At 38.5% G+C, this 18450-nt stretch overlaps 1 protein-coding gene across 1 annotated transcript in view; it reads left to right on the top strand.

The window, feature by feature from the left end:
* Positions 1–18450, top strand: part of LOC111229785 (microtubule-associated protein 1B-like) — a 75285-nt gene that overhangs the window by 37289 nt on the left and 19546 nt on the right. The gene's annotated exons all lie outside the window — the stretch shown is intronic.

Consider the following 18450-nt stretch of genomic DNA (forward strand, 5'->3'; position numbering starts at 1 on the left):
TGTAGTCTGAATGGGTGAATGGGTCTTGAAGCTCTCAGTTCAGTTTCGATTTACACGGGGCATTATCAGGGCAATGCAACCTGTGACATACTGCAGAGTGATCAAGACTAATCTGCAAGAGTGAGTAAACATGTGCTCGCTGATTGGTCTGGTTTCCTGACCAAAGCTGGATGATGTACTAGACTTTAATATAATGGCAATGGAAGCTAAAGGATGTTTTGGTTTTTTACAAGTTGGGTTTTATTTTGGTCATTTTCGCCATCAGTCGTATTAATAACGCTGTTTGTAGCAAGTCAGTTGCTAAGCTCTAGATAAGGTGACATCATTAAAAGGTGTTCAGCAGAGCAAGAAACACGAGCAGTCAGATGATGATACAGATTTTAGAAGCGAAAAACAGTGAAACAGTGAAACAGTGAAACAGTTACCTGTGTGGTCCATCACTGTTCAACTTTGACCTGCAGTACTTGCCGTAGTTGTGGGTCGGCAGGTTTCTTGTACAATGAGTTATCATCCTGACATTTCAGGTTTGTTACTTTGAGTTTGACCTCTACATAAATTGGTTTAGATAGTTTGGCTAAATTATCTAATTGTCTGACTGCTTGGGTATTTTTGCCCCATCGGACTTTGTTGATGACAGAACTATATCAATTACTATATAATCAAGTCAGTAATTAAGATATATTAACTCTTGATTACTATTTACAAGTATATTGAGTGATCTAGACCCATATATCTATCTTGATTACTAAGGTCTAACTTGTACTAAACTGGAGTTTTAGTTAGTTATTTTGAAAATGAAATCTGAAATATATTTAGTGAAAAAGAAAAATCAGCTTCTTACTAGAATCAACACATTGTGCTGTTGAGAGACAGTCAGTCACACAGGCATACAGTCATACAGTCAGGAGTCAGTAACAACACCTCCAATAAGTTTTGTGTGTTGTCACTGTTAAATGGGAGGTGAAGTTGTTGGATATAATATCAAATCTGTTAACTGCTTTCAGGAGGGTATTCTGGGAAATGCAGGAAAATGCTTAAGAGGACGTACACAGTGAAGTTAGGTAGATTACAACACCTCATGACAAAGTAACTGAAGTCAACTGAGAATGTGAGCGACAAATCACTTTCATGCTTGTTCGTTTCTTCAAGATCTGGACTGAACTTGTGTTGATTCAGGATCCCATAGAACAGCTGGTTCCCCTCTTATCAAGCTGCTGAACACAGGCAGTGAACAGTCATCAGACAGTACACGGACAAGAAACACTGTCTATGTGTAAAAATTATGAAGCTTAACCCGAGGACCTACATCTTGCTGAACATAGCAGGTTTCAATGTGCACTGCAACCAGGAGATGCAAATGAAGAGGGAGACAATAACTAATGAGGTGCTGGTGTCCATGGTAACCTATCCTTCACCTAACCCTGTTGTAATGTGAAATAACTTAGTCTGTATTTGCTGTGATAAAGCTGAGACGGTCGTCTTTGCATTAGTTTCAGTATACATGTCGCGTGCAACCATTAATGAGAAAAACATCTTATTTTCCTGAAGTATTTTGTACACAAAAGTCTTAGAGCAGCTTAATTCCTCATGGGTCTTTGTTAATGGGTGTTTTGTCAGAGAGGGGGGTTACATTTTTCAAATATTGGACACCTAATTTTGCTATTTAAATCTTCAAATCCTCCTGCAGTCCCCTAAACCCGCAAAACAGAGCAGCAGATTGAAAAACACCCAGCATGCCAAGCTGGAATCGTCCTGCAAAAAGCCTGTGTGAATGTAGATCCAAATCTATGAGCAGCTGAGCCCAGAAGGAAACTGGAACACACAGCTTTTTTTCCTTTTCTTTTATCATTACTTTGAATTGACTGCAGCCAATAAATAATAGTGAAAGCAGAAGTTGTGTGCTGCAGTTTCCCTTTGAGCTTTTGACTAGTCACAGATTTGAATCAGCTTGTCCTTCTCCGAGAGCCTCAGCCGCAAAATATAGTGCCATATAATCACTGTATGTTCATTCAGATAGAGAAGCTTCTGTGTATGTTCGACCGGGTCAGCATCCAAGTCATCCTCCATCCAAAGCCACGTATCTATGAGTCTGTTGTTTCTGATAAGCTGTTATTACCAAGTGACCAGCCAGTAACTTGAGTTTTAAAACCACCTTAAGCTGAGAGTAAATCCCTGAGGGCCGATGCCTCTCACCCAGGAGAACCCCGCTGCAGAAAAAGCTCCAAACAAATAGCAGTCTATCTGCAGCCAATTTAACAGCCTGTGACTTCTGAATGGCGTTTCCTCTCACCTCTCCGTACCCATTTTCTCTTTCTCTAGCTTGTGATTTCACTAAAGTCTCTGAAGTCTCCTCTGTGAGGGAAGGAAAGCTTCTTCTTCACATTCTCCATCGCTTCGGGTTGTCCCATCTTGAGGGATTGAATATCTTGTCATTGTGTGAGAGAAGGTCACATCGACAATTATTTTTCATAACTGTCTTCTCCCTCGCCTGTGTGTGTCGGACCCCGAGACCCTGTCTTGTGCCTGTCACCATGATGAATGAGACGTCCCTGCCCGTCAAGGTATTGCTGACAGCCGGTTTGTAATCACCTGACACTGCGAGACCCCAGCGATGAAAATGAGGAATGTCCTTTCTTAAAAAGACCTAGACGTGTGTGTGTGTGTGTGTGTGTGTGTGTGTGTGTGTGTGATGCAGTGTATATTTATGTCAGTGCTTCATTGTGAAAAATAAGCTGTAGGAATATCAATATGATTATTTCTGCTTTTAGGCAAAACTTCACATCCTGCGGGTGCAGTGGGGAAAACTCTGCATTGTGTCGTATCGTGGACAAGCACCACAATTTGCAGGAGTGTCTTTCAGCACTTCATTATAACTCCCCTTCCCATTCACAAGGTCTCTCTTACATAACTGCTCTCCGTGTCCTTCAAGGGAAAAGTCTAAAACAAAAAGAGGGGGAAGAAAGTTTAATACTGATATTACAAAAGATTCTTATAAAATAGAATTTATTAGTAAAATACATTCTGAAAATTATCACAGCAAAATAATAGACACGCAAGAAATGAAGCACTCACACGGTATCTCTTGCATAAACGCTCTCTGTGCACGTGTAGCACCACGGGCAGAGTCACAAAATGCTCCACACTCGCCAACATGGTCACAGCAATACACTGTACCATTGCAAATGAGATGGCAGCCCTGCCAAACACACTTCCCAGAATTATGCATGACAGTAACCTGGTGAATGTAAGCCCAGTATTGACTCACTTTAAGCTTGATGCTAAACGTGAGAGAGTGAGAGTGAATTTGCGGACAGCTAAACAATGAGGTGAAACTCGCTCTGCAAAGCTGAAGGGAAGCAGCAGATCGGAGTGATAATACTTGTTACCACATTGTCATTATTGATATTGTTGAAATACCAATTTTAGCTGCTTCAGAGTAACTTGACATCACACATACAACAAAAACGCAGAGAGTGAAGAAAACATGGACCTCACCAGGGAAAAGTGTCGAACCAAAGAGCCAGCGGAAGTTCAACACATATTTCATAAAATAAAACAGCTGCTAAACTTTCAGTTAAAATATAGAACATTTGTTTGTATATAGACCCTGTGTTTTGCCCCGACAAAGACGTGGCAGGTCCAAATGTTGCACTTATAAAAACGTCTAACTAAAAACTTAATGAGCACTTTCCCTGAAAAGTGTGCAAACTCTACAGTGCAGGTAATTTACTCCCATAAAAACAAGTCTAAAATATGTAATGTGGATACTGTAGCACAACATACACACCGCTACACAAGTTCATTTAGGACGAATAATGCAGACGTGTGAATGTGACTTCTTGTTCTAGATACAGCCTGAACACAAAAGGCCCATTACTGTGGGTATTTATACTGTGAGACAGCGTGGGGAGATGTTTGTGGTGGCCTTAAAAAGATGGTCTGACACATTTTAGTGTGATGTTTTGGCAGCATGGACCGTGTGTGTGTGTGTGTGTGTGTGTGTGTGTGTGTGTGTGTGTGTGTTGTTTGAACTAACTTACACTGCTTCCAGCGCCTCTTTGGGTCTTTAGACAGTGGGAGGAGTACGGGGGGAGGCAGTGATGTCATATTTGGCACGATGTGGACCGAACTCTAAGAGACAATGACACTTTGCCAATATCCTCCTGCTGCCCTTCTCTAGCAGCAGCTCTCACTGCATTTTCATGCCTCTCCTCACTCTCAGGGTGGTCAGTCATCCTGTTTGTCTCTCTCACTTTCTCTCTGATTACACTCTCTTCTACTCCTGTTAGGCTTCTCATGAAGGTCTTTGAACAAACTGGTCAAGTTAAAGAGTTTAGTTAGTTATTCAAGTATTAATCTAAAGCTGGTTGTGTGTGTAAACTGTCTGAGTCTCAGTTTTATAAAAAAACAAAACAAAAAAAACAACAACTATTAAATGTGCCATTCAAATGGCTATTTGAAGAATTTTAATTGGTCAGGTAATTGTAGTTTTTTGTGTTCTGTGGTGGAATAAAGGCCATTTAATAACAAGAGTAAAGTTTTTTTTTTTTTTTTGAAACAGAAATTTTGAACATTAAGGCACAGTAGCCTGACTGATGCTGGATATTTTAGGCCGATATTGATATTGATATTTGAAAGTTTAAAAAATCTGATAATGACTTTTCTCCATATATTGGTAATAAACTTTTTTATGATTTTTTTTTTTTTTTTTTTTATCAAAGAATGGACGAAGTTTTTCACTCAGTGGGACATTTTACATACATACAACATATGTTTAGCATGTTTGTAGTGACCTTTATGATACTGAATCTGCAACTTCAGTACAAAACTATTGGCATCACACATTAGTTTTCACTTGAATGAAAGTGTGTGCAAGTGAGTGTGTGTGAGAGAGTTGTGGGCTCATCACCATGGCAGTCAGCAGCAACAAAGACTGAATAATGGACTTGCAAAAGGAGCTCAGAGGCCCTTCAAGGAACGCACGCACAGGAGGAGACTGGGATGGTGGTATTTCAGTAGTTTTGAGGTATTTAAGGTCAGGCTTATCCAGAGCCAGTTCAACTTCCATAATACCAAAAAGCTCTGACTCTTTCCTCTTATTCCCACTGATTTCTTCCATCTAGTGTGTCAAACATGGTGATAATAAGCCAACACCTCAGTCCTGAGTTAAATCAGTTTCTCTGAAAAGACTGAAGAAGTTAGTAAAGAACTTGTCTGATGTTCTTCTCCCTCATCTCGTTCATTCATGTGGTAATGATTCATTGACTCGTGCTGATAATGAGTTAGAGCTATTTTAGAATCCAATTTTAGGAAGTGAGGAGTGTGGTTTGAACCTAATTGTCTTTGCTTTGTTGTGAATTAAATAATAATAATAATAATTTTATCATAATCATCTTACAGCATTACTGGTAATGAGTGACCAGGCAAAGTGACAACACTGATTTGTACAAAATCTCTATTGTGACACATACCAGTGGTGGAGGAAGTATTTTGACTTATTTACTTATTTAACTTAAGTAAAAGTACTAATACCACACTGTAAAAATATAATAAATGTCACAAATAAAAGTCCTGAATAGAAAATGTTAACGTATATACTGTATGTATAATCAGGAAAATAAACTTCAAATATTAAAAGTAAAAATACTCAATGCAGAAATATTGCCCTTGTAGCTGTTACATTATTATATATTGCTTTACACTTAACTCTGAGCAGGAGTAAAGTACAAGCGTTTGTAATTTCTACTTACTTAGTTACATTCCACTCCTGTCTCCCACAGATGTGTACGTCTTTGTTTTTTGTATTTTGAATTTCAAAAGAAAAAGAGATAAACATGACTAAAACTAAACTGACTAAACTAAAACTAGACAGTTATAGGATGAAGAACTGGACAATGTGAGCACGTCTGTAGCTTCAGTGACTCAAACAAGAGGTTGATCAGTCTTAACTACTGCCTCACAGCAGTCCCTTACAGTGCTCTCTCAAACAGAAATAACTAAATAAAAACACATTTAAACCTTCATAGCTTTACATGTATCTGGTTTTTATTGGATGGTAATGAGTTTTCAGACGTGTCCTACTTTCAAAGTGCTCATTGAAGGTGCAATTTACTGCAGACTCATGGCTCACTGAGGTCTCAAAGAAAGCCAGTTATACTAAAGCTATCACCATGCTAGCTGAGTGCATCGATACCAGACAGTTTATCAACAACAATTTGCCATGGTATAAATTCAGAGGAAAGATTAGCTGGGAGGAAACCCAACTACAAATATAAGCTGTGACAAGAGGGACTTGAGTTTCATTTATTTTTTAAGATAAGATGCACTTTAACTGATTCCTGTGAGGGTGTTTGAAAGATTGCAGGGATTGGGATCCACTGTAGTCACTCCTTAAACCAACACCGTTTTCCTGACTCTAAAGATGCTACTATAAAGGCTTTTAACCAGAAGCTGTCCTGGTTAATATTTAAAATATAAATTACACACAGTAACAGTTTTAGCTCTCTTTAGCTCTAGCGCTCTATTTAAACACATACACATCCCACTCAGTTTATTGGATTAATGACAGTTATTTGTCCCGACACGCAAGACTAATTTTATAAAACATACAGTTATGTGTAGAGCTTCTGTAGAAGGGAATAAGTTACCAAAAGAGTATTTAAGTACTTAAATGTAGTTTAGTTTATATGTGGTAATTTGAACTATTTATTGACATTTTTGATGGCTGTATCTTGTTATTGATTTGTTTATGTTGTATTAGGACCAGCTGCTTTGTTTTATCTGCAGTGCTTTCAGAAAATGTTCATATTGCAGCCTCATGCTAAAATTGTTTAAATCCATTTCCTTCCCTCATCAGTCTACATGTAATGCCTCATAATGACAAAGCAAAAACAAAAAAAAAAAAAGAAAGAAAAGAAATATCACATTGATAGTATATAGGATAGCAAGTATTCAGATACTTTGCTATGAAACTTGAAATTTAGCTCAATTTCCTCCCATTTCTCTTGATTATCTTTGAGATGTTTGTACACCTTGACTGGAGTCCACCTGTGATAAAGCATATGAGAGCAAAAACCAAGCCATGAGGTGAAGGAACGGCCTGCACAGAGACAGGATTGTGTCGAGGCTCAGAAGCACAAAAAAATTCTGCTGCATTGAGGTTTCCAAACAGCACAGTGGCCTCCACAATTCTTAAATGGAAGAAGTTTGGAACAACCAGGACTCTACATAGAGCTGGCTTCTTGGAGCAAAATGAGCAATTTGAGGTGACCAAGAACCTGAGTCTCTCTGGCTGAGCTCCAGTGATCCTGCGTGGAGATGGGAGAATATTTCAGAAATGTCTTTGTCTCTCTGGTTTAAGCATGAGGATGCAACATAACAAAATGTCTAAAAATTGAAAGTATTCGAATACTTTCTAAATGCACTTTATTTATGATATATAATGGGAAGGAAGGAAGGAAAGAAAATCGTAAGTGCTATGGCAGAAGGAAATGGGGATCCAATAAAAGGAAGGAGGTTTTCGGTTCATTTGACAGGTTTAAATGATACACACTGTACTGTTTCATGCTGTTTTCCTAGAGAGACTACCAGCTAGCTGTTACTGCCATAGAGGATTTAACTGGCTTAGCAGCCCAATCATTCAGCACTGCCAAATCACAGGACCAGGATTAGCATCAGGAACTAAGACGCTGGCTTCCTGTCGCTGTTATGAACCAATGACAGTGACTGTGGTTCCTGGAGTTTATGTCTTCAGATCCTTGGTAAAATTGTCATTATTTGGGGCTAAAAAAGTTAAATAATCTTCAGCTGTGGAGGGTTAGTTACAGTTGCTTAGGTAGTGAATAATTAAGCAATTATGTAGACGATCGAACAATAAAATATCATTAGCTAACTGTCATTATGTTCATCAGAAGGCCTTAGATATTTGTGTTTCTGCATTAACCTTTGAGACCAGTGAAAACATCGGAGCTAAGTTGACATATTTTTCAGGACCTGCATTTCAGTGGTCTGCACTGCAGCAGTGACTCAGCAGTCACTTGACGCTTCTAGACACAAACAAACTGTTCGACTTGTGGTTTCGATGCATGTCTTTACTGCTGGGTGACGATGCAGTACTGAAGTGAGCGAGGAGACGGTCGGGTCTGCTCCGGCTTCTTTAATTTTCCAACCCACTTCACACCACTTTATCTCCAAGCTCAGACAATAGCACTGAGTCCGGGGGAAGGAATGAGCTCACATTAGGCAAATGAGATTAAAAACAGGGTAATAACTTCAATCAACCTCCGCTGATCTGACGTGTGTATGAAGATGAAGCCCGAGGCATCAGTTCAGCTTCATTAACTTCATTACTTGACTTAACTTTACTTGATTTTACTTTTAACAGAAAACAAGGCCAGAGTTACAGAAAAGGATAATTAAAGGGCCAGCAACTACGAAATTTTTCAAGTTAATCTATACATTTACAATATGACAGATGAAATGATTAGAGGATTCATCGTTTAGTCGATAGACAGAAACTTTAATTAGCAATGATTTTGATAATCAGTTACAGTTTCAGTCGTTTTTTTTAAGCACAAATGTATAAAATCCACTGGTTACAGCTGCTTAGATGTGAAATTTTGCTGGTTTCTTTAATCTTCTACTATAGTAAACTAAACTTGGTTGGACAAAAAAAAGACATTTGAAGACATCATCTTTGGCTTTAAAAGAAAATATAACATGTAAGCAGGTGTGAGTGTATTGTGTTTTTACACAATTTTTACAATTTTTTCCTGACTTTTCATTGACAATTAATTGACTAATCAAGAAGAAGTCATCGGGAGATTAATTGACAATGAAAATAATCGTTATTTGCAGCCCGACAGTATATAGATATTCAAGGGTCATCACGTGACCTAAGTCAGAGATGGTCCTGTTTGATGATCCTGTGTAAAAATGGTCTTTGGCTTAAGTGTGACCATGATCCTTGATATTGACTTTGACACCTTCTCAGGTGACGTCGTGTCTGGTTTTAGTTTGGTCGGGCAGCAGATGAAATCTTTTTGTCTACATAAGTGTCAGAAAACATATAGTTAAAGTGTATATAACTGACTGTTTAAGAACAAACCAAAAGTAAAATGAATCCCTATCTGTGGTGTTGTCTTCAAATGACTTGTTTTGCCTGAACAATAGTTCAAAACTGAAATTTTGTTTTATTTGATAATAAAATAATTTTCAGTTTTGTTTCATTATTGTTCAGAAAGACACACAGCAGCAATAGAGGAGCTGTTCGGCATTTTGAAAAAATGTACTAAAATGATTCATTGTTTAGTTGATGGATTTTCTGGTTATTGACTAATTGATTAATTTATTCATCGTTTCAACTCTAGTTGCATGTTAGGTTATACGCCCCTGCTTTGTTCCCTTCAGTGGGCACTTGTCTTTAGGATGTACCAGTAGAGATGTTCGGGTGTTAAATGGATTTTAGTCGTGTTGACACTCTGTGACATGAAAACTGTGTGTAGATGTTATGACAGCTAAGCCACATCAGGGAGCCCACAGGGCTTCTGCCTCTGGTCGTCCTTGTTGAGTTAACAGTGTCTGACGTTCATCATCTGCTCTTATAGCTTCAGTTTTTATTTATTTTTTATACCCTGTTCCCTCAGGTCAAGAAAACATTTTAGTCTCAAAGTACACATACACTTCTTTTTCTTTTTCTTCCACACTGAAAATTATTTAGAATATTTCTCACCCTCAGTAAGTAGTTATTATTACAATTATTATCGTCAATAATAATGATAATAATGAAAATAATATAATAATGTAAAGGTAAACAAGATATGACAACAAATACATTTAAATATATTAGTTTTAAGTTATATCCAGTAAATATATATAATAAATATCCAAATTCACATCCTACCATTTTGAAGCCATTTTGATAAACTGGGCTGGGTCAGCAGAGTATATCAGCTTTTTCTAAGCAAAAATGTCTCTCAAACATTAAGACTTTTTGCTTTTTTCTGTTTTCTGTTTTTGTAAACTGAATATATTTGGGTTTGGGGCTGTGAAGCCGTAACCTTGGACCCTGGGGAACCTGGGAAGGACTATTTTCGGACATTCGATAAATTAAGCAATTAATCAAGAAAATAATCTGCAGATGTAACCCAAAGCTGATCATTGAAACTTTATTATTTAACTTTACCATTTTTCACTTCTTTGCCATGATCTGGACTAAACGTTTGCCTTACCAACAAAGAATCCTTTGACCTTCTATCTCTGTGCTGATGTAAGCGCCTTCATATCACAACAGCATCTACCATCCATCAGGCTGGTTGGTTTTATATTTAGAACAGGATGTTGGCCGTCTGTCTGCCATTACGTTAGAATTATGACTTTTAGGTTTGAAAGAGGATCTGTCCTTGGAACAGAATCATTTTCAGCTTTGTGTTGTCCTTTATGATGCTGTGAAACTAAGGCCCTGATCTCCTGCTGTGACAACATCAGTGGTGAGTTTAACTTAATTTTTATTTTCTCAACTCAGAGCCCTCACCCAATAGTTTGTTCTATACTTAAAATATAACAACCTTTTAATGGGAATCAGTCCCTACAGAAGCACTGTAGCTCTTGTTTGAATTTTTTTTTTTTTACTTATAGTCTTCAAATTCCTTGAACCCTCCTCTCACCACCCCCTCGTCACTGTTAATGTGGAACATGCTATCTGGAGCAGCGCAGTGGCTGGGCCTCGGTCGATCAGTGCTCCGTTTTAGTTGCCTTTAAACAGAGCGTTCTCGTTTGGGGAGTTCAGACGTAGATATTTATATCAAACGGGTCAGCTGAGGAAGAGCCGGAACGAGCAGAAACACCGAGTTCTGTCTGACAAACGACCTTCCTTCCTCTGGGGCCCGCAGTTATGAACAGAGTCGTGCAAAGACCAAGAGGGAGCGAGGAGTTCACCTCTCTGAGATCCTTAAGTCAACCGACAGAAGCAGGGCAGATAACACACGATGTCTGCTCTGCCACCAAAGTTATTTTTGTCAGGAAAGTGGATCATTGCAGATGTGTGATCTCGGTTAACACAGATGCTTCTGCTGGATTACACACGACTGAATGTTTCTGTGGATTGTTAGACCTTTTTTTGGATCAGACCACGTGCTACGACAATGACGGGTCAAATTCAGGTTTAAGGCTCATGCTGTTTATCCATATTAGGAAAATATACCTGCACTGAAGCATGGCATGCATTATAGAGAAAAGTAGTCAGAAAGTTTGTCAGATTTATTACGTGTCATGCTATATAGAATAACGAGACACCACTTCATACCTCAAAAATATAATGAGACATTTTCTGGTGACTCATATACAAAACCAAAAGAAAAATACAAGAAATCCAGTCAATTATTTACAAGTCTACAAGTCAAATTATTATGCTGATATATGCATTATCCATGTATCTCCCATAAACAAAATATTGCATGGTTACCGGTGTAAAGGACAATGCAAAACAAAAATAAACTAATATTCTGTCACTAAGAACACAGATTTTAGCTTAGTTTTCACTCCACTCCACATAGGAGTGAATGTGAGTGTGTATGGTTGTTTGTCTCTATATACCAGTCCTGATAGATAGATTGGCGACCTGTCCTACCTCTTGCCCAGTGTCAGCTGGGATTGACTCCAGACCCCCACCCTGACCCTCAAAGGATAAGCTGTATAGCTAAGGGATGGACAAATATAATAAATGTCATAATATTGTTTGTTATTGGCATATAAGTCAGCTGATAAATGAAAATAAATTGCAGTACAGAGATGCCAAAGATATTTTTCAGGTAATTTAGAAATGGTGTCACCGTGAAAGATCCTCCAGGAAACACATTTTTCCCGTTCAGTACAGATCTTGGCCTGAATTATGTAAGCAATCCTTATCAAAACATTTGTTTATTTAATGTGTTTGAAAACATATTATCAGCCAATGCCAGATATTTTAACATCATTTAATATTAGTACTATTAATAGATGAATTGATAGACTCTTACATTTATTCCATAATTGGGCAAGAAGTTTAATAAGTCTATTTTTAGCCCTCTCAGCATGATGGTTTTTAAAGCAAAGACTCACTGGATTTCCAGCTTTGACACTCACTGACTGACACAAATGTAGCTTCTAGTTTCAGAGGGAGGTTGAGTCTTTTAATCCCAAATTCAGTGTCTTTTGTGGTGGACTTAGTGAACTGCAGAAATATGTCAAAGTGATATGCTAATGATATGCACTGTTTGGTGTTGAAAAACACGGGCATATTACCAAGCTACAGAGCCAACTAATGTGATAAGAAGAGGAGGACTTAAGATTGAATCAGCTGACAAAGAAAGCAGGGAGCCTGCAACAGCAGTAAAGCCTTTGCAGAAAATAGAGGGATTTTAAAATGGTGTAAGTAGAAATTATCAACCAGTATGAACATTTTCATAAGTCTGCTGAGTTTCTCAAAACGCCTTTGGCTGAATGTCAGGATGATGCTTCTTCTTTTCTGTCTGGGATGCCAGTGAAGGAAAACCTCAAGGATAAATAGTTGAAGGCAACTTGGCTGAACATCGCACTCTTCAAAAGGACTGTTTAAACAAACACATCTTAGGAGCTTTGAAACAGAAACTGGCCTGCCTAAGGATGCTTCAGCTTCACACTGTTTGTACCTCAGTGGATGCATTGTGACCCTGAGGGCTGACTCGCTTTACTGGATTGTAATTTCCAGTAACAGCCTTGTTAGTTATTACATATTTCAGGCCACAGGGTCAAAGACTGGTATGATGATGGATGTTTGTCATGAGTACCACACAGTTTTCTTTGTCTTACTACTTTTAACCATCAGAGACACAGAAATATACACTGCTCTGCTTCAGATTTGAAATTAGCCTGGAACTAGTATTTTTAAAGGTCACACGTTGTATAAAGGTAGATGCCCATGTGTTGTTTGATTATAAAGCAGGTCTAGGTTCTATATTAATACAGTGAAAGTATCAAAGCCTCAGTCCACAGAGAAATGCACACAGCCTGTATTCAGGAACTGAGCCTTAAAACCAGCCTTCAGGACTTCTGGAACTTTGTGATGTCACAACAAAGCAGTCACTGCTCTCAGCCATGTCCCAAGCCCCGCCCACCTGGACCCACCATCCAACCTTGCAGAATTCTGTTTCTCTGAGTGTTAACCTGAAATCTGCTATATTTTTATTTGATCACTCAGAAAACAGTCAGAGAGAGGAGGCTCTGAGTCTCTCTTCTGATTGGCTCGCTGACATGTTGTTACTAGAGCTCCAGAGAGAAGCCTGAGAGAGGAGATGTAAAACTTCATTGAGATGGTTTTTGGTTCTTAAAACCACAAATATATCTTCTTATGGATCAACACTTCAAATAAAACACAGGAAAAGTGTAAAATATGGACATTTAATAGTTTTGAAAGAGCTCAGACTTCTATTAATTAAGAGTATAATGTTGTTTTGTCGTGTTTTACTGTTTACTTCTCCATGGACGGCCATGAGAATACAGAAGAGAAAAGGCTGAAGTGCCGGTGTGTAGACAAATGGGAGGTGGAGATGTGTTTAGTCAAGGCGTGTCTGACGCACTGCAGAAATTAACACCTTATGTTACATCGATGAAAAATCCATCAGTCTTTCCCATTTGACAGCTTCTCTTTAGACCGAACACATTCATCATTTTGTAAGTAAGAAACCTGAGCAATGCTTGTACATAAATTTAACATTTGTCAGTGCCCCACGTAGACAGATGGATGTTAATATGCAGATTTACAGTGTTATACAGCAGGGTTCCTCTAGGAACGGCCCAGTTGGTCAGTCCACTTCTTTGGTTCAGATTGAAATATCTCAGTGTGTCTTTCCAACCTTGTTTATGCCCTGACTTTTCCTCTAGCGCCACCATGAGGTTGACATTTTTTGTGGTTTTGAGTGAAATATCTTAACATTTATTGTATGGATTGCCTCACAAAGCCCCTTGCAGAGCTGTAGGCTTCTTTCTTTTTTTCTTTAGTGTGATAGTGCTGGACCTTACAGCCGTGGAACTTTTGTAGAATCCCACAAAATATTTTTTGCATGCATTTTGGGTTTGAATTTTTTAAGCATTAGCCATTAATAGTGTTGACACAAACAAATACAGAATTTCCAGTACAGTAAGTACACATTTTAAGGCCACCTCTATTTATTGTCTATTTATTTATTTATTGAAACTATTCAAGCATCATACAAAATTTTATCCTACCTCACTAGTTTCTACTGCATTTTCACAAATATTTAGACCCGACGTACATTCAGGTTTATGTCGTGTTTTTTGTGAATGACAGGAAAGTGCTGCTGAATATGATGTTTCACCGCATAAATTAATAGAAACACATTCTGAAACAACATATTCACTGAGATATGTTTTTCTGAAAAGTAACTTAAATACATGCTGTGGTAAAACAAGACACCCACATCTGACATTGACCCAACTTTTGTTGAACAGTATATGTCGTCCTCGCCCAAAGATCCAGTGAAAAGTACAACTGATAAAACAGCACATAAAAATGTAAACATTTCATTGCTGCTGTTCCATCTCCTCAGTGGGAGGGATGACTAAATGCAGAGCCTAAACATTCACTTGCCTACAACCATCTCTAATCCTCTGCTGATTTCTCACTTCACACGTCTTGTTGTCTCAGTGCAGTCTCTGCAGCACTGAGTAGATGTTTGTTAGAAACTCAAGTCGAAACAGAAAGGCCTCCAAGGATCACACAAAAATAATAAAATACTAAAAGTATATTTGCTTCTGGTGCTGTGAAAACCAGGTATCATAAGTATCAGCTCTTTAGAAAAAGTTGACAGACCTTGATATTTAGCTTAAAGGAGCTATTGGTAAGTTTTGCTATAGCTACACAGCCAACATTAGCATTGGCACAGCTGTTTACTTGCAAGACTAGAAGAAACGTTGTGAGTTCAGCAGAAGACTTTATTCCTTTACTCACCAACAGCTGTCTGCAGAGGTGGAAAGGAACACCAGTGTTAACTAACTAATGCTAACCAGCTAGCCCCGGCCTGCCTCGTCACTTTCTGATGGCGACTCACTGTAGCCTCCAATCGGCCCTGAAGACATAGCGCTGCTCAGTATTATAACCTCTTGTCTTGTAAATGCAACGATGGCTGAAGCTCTTGTCAAGTGACAGTCACCGCTACCACTACCTGTAGCCCCTTTTAATAACATGTTTGAAACCTTTTTGAACTTGATTTTGACAAATAGGCCGAAAAATTGAATTCCCTAACCTGAGGCGAATGTAGTCACACTTAGGCATACTGTATGAAGTTGAATGTCGATTTAATGCCTTGCAGTTAGCCTGTATGTTAAGTCCTCTTTCATTTCACCATGTACATCAGTAGAGCTGCAACTAATGATTATTTTCCTCATAGATTATCTGAGGATTCATTTTTTTGATTATTCAATAACTCATTTTGTCATGGTGACAAGGTGATATCTGAAGATCCAAAAATATTCAGTTTACTTTCATGTACAACAAAGAATCAAATCCTCCAGTTTAGCAATTTTGTTTTAATAAGAAACATTTAATAAATGGTTTCTAACACATAATGTAGCTGTAAGCAGGTGTAAAGGCATTTTAAGTAATAATTGATGCCTTTAGTTGCAAAACATTGACAATGGTTTTAGCCTGAGTCATTTATAAATAAAATGTTACAGGTCCTTTTAAACTCTGTGCACCGGTGTCACCTCCACAGATTCCCGTCCATTAGCTGTGTTTGGGAGTGAAAGTGAACCTGACCTGAGAGACCTCCAGCCCGCAGTGGCGGTGACAGTCCTTTCAGCTGCTCTGCATTGTTGATGTCCTCCGACCTCTGGGGGGGAAACGGCAGCGTTTGAGACTGACTCAGAGTGTCTTTGTTGTTGTAGTATCACGTTGTACCAGTCTGCAGTGTCAGCGAGCAGTCACCCTGCAGGCAGTCATCAACCGCAGCTAATGCAAGCTCCTTTTCTCTGTTTTACCTGAGAGAAGCACATCAGGTGGTCAAAGGGACACACCGTCCCTCTGGGCTTCACTCCTCTGAAAGTGGGTTTACAGATTCATACCACCACAGCTGCGTGACGCCCGTGTCTCCAGTGTCTGCTGAGTGTTGTGTGTTGTTGTGTGTCAGTGTTGGAAGTATCAAAGCAAACTTGCAAATCACCCTTCACCGCCGCAGCTTGGCGATGGTGGTGTGAAAGAGGACGCGTCTGTAGGCAGATCTGCTGAAGTGTTTGAACTTCTCCCGACTTCTCCACCAGCACTGAAGGTTGTCTTTCAGCTCTCCTCTCTCGCTCCATGCCGGGTCAGTTTAGTAAAATTCATTTTCTATCTCACATTAGTGATGGTAACTGCAGTGTGTCTGCAGGGGAAATGAAACATATAGTCGTCACTGTGTTGCTATGGTAACATCAACAGAGGCAGTCACATCCTCTAGTTGGTTTCAGTGATGTTCTCTGAATGTTTGATTAGGTATTATACATTCACTTTATAGGTTATTCCAACATTCAGATTTTATTATTTGAACCATTTTCATCCGATTTCTCCTTTTGATTCTTCTCTTCTTATTCTTAGCTTCATGTTTTTTGTATTTTACTGTGGCAATATTGTTACCTTGGATTCTCTGTTTCTCATTTATTGTGGCACTGATCTCTGATCAGCCATGGTTATTGCTGCTTGTCCCCACAAACCAAGCAACAAGCCAAGGCAACTTTAATTATATACTGCAGCACATTTCATTCACAGTGCAAAGCAGGTTACATAAAAGAATAAAAATAAAATAATGAGAACAATTAATAACAGTTAAAAAAATAAATAGGTAAGCAAGATAGGCAAGGCAAGTTTATTTAAATAGCAACTTTAAACAACAAAACAAATCAAAGTGCTTTACAATATAAAAAGGCATTAACACAAGATAAGAAACACAAGGCAATATAAGAAGACATATCAGTAAGATTAGAAAGGAATAAAATAGAAGGTAAAAATGAGCTAAAATTGAACAGAACAGACAAAAGAGGAAAGTATAATACAGTGTGAGATGTGATTAATAGCCCCACATTTACTAAGGTACAGCAGAAAACAGAAACATTTTAGGCCTCAAGTGAAAAGAAATGCAAGTTGCAGCAAAACCAGAGTGGAGAGAAACAGGCAACAGTGAAGGAGTAGGTTTCACGTTGAGATTTAAACATGGTCAGATATGGACAATGCCCAAGATCATCAGACAGGTCATCCTAAGTACTGTATATGACACATAATAGCAAAATGCAACAGTCATCAGACCCAGGTCACATGAGCTAAGTTTTCTTGAAGGTTCATGAGGAGAAAGCAGGTCAGAAATGTACTGTCATTTCAGGGTTTTGAAGTCAGTTAACTCACTCACTGGTGATCAGTGCAGAGACTTGGCAGTGGTTGTAGTGTGTTCATATGTCTTTGAGTGGCTCTTCCAGGGATGGCAATGTCAGCCAGATGGCCAGTCCACCACTTTGCTCATCCTCTGACTTATTTAGTAAAATATCCCAACACTTGCTGGATCGATTGGCACAAAACGGTGACGGTGCCTGGGTGATGTATTTAAATAACTTTACCTCTTGTGCCACAATGTGGTTGACAATTTTGTTTTTTAATAAAAGTCCTCAGTAACTATTGGATTGGTTGTTATGAAATTTGGTGCAGCCGTTCATCTTCCATGAAAAATTGTAATAACTTTCCATTTTGATTTGTTCAAACTGAAGTCGTTCAAGCATACTATAATGTTAGTATGCTTACATGCTAAACTAGGATGGTGAACATGGTTAAGTTTATACCTGCATCATATGCCTGTAAGCATGTTAGAATGCTGATGTTAGCATGTAGCTCAAAGCACTGCTGTGTCAGTCCAACCTCACAGAGCAGTTAGCACGGCTGTAGACTGTTGTTGATAAAACTCTGGCAGCTGCATTGCAATAAGCTGATAAAAGACTGTCGGAATAACCTACGTGAGGTGAATATATGGATCAGCTTTTTGTTTTCTCTTGTTTTGTTCGACTTAATAGTTTTTCATGCTCTGAATATATTCAAAATCACCGAGTCAAACTCTTGACATTTCTTTATATGAAAATGTCACAGATGAATATTTGCTAGATAAGAGGATAATGTGGTTGAATATAAAATGATTTGATTCAGCTCAAATTTTTTTCATCAACGAGGAACAACAAAGAATAAAGTACAATCATCAGCTGAAAGCAGATAATTATCATCTGTAATAGAACATCTGCTTATTGAGCTCTTCTCCCTCTGACTCTCAGACGGTCTAGACGTGTGAGCATCGCTCTGATTACCTTATTGATACAGAAGCTGAATGATTTCAGCAATGACTTTTTTCTTTAATGTGTGAAATTACTTTTCCTATCAGTCTCATTCAAACTCTAATGCATGTTATCTGC

Source organism: Seriola dumerili, unplaced genomic scaffold, assembly GCF_002260705.1.
Source record: "Seriola dumerili isolate Sdu_G_001 unplaced genomic scaffold, Sdu_1.0 BDQW01000242.1, whole genome shotgun sequence".
Lineage (NCBI taxonomy): Eukaryota > Metazoa > Chordata > Actinopteri > Carangiformes > Carangidae > Seriola > Seriola dumerili.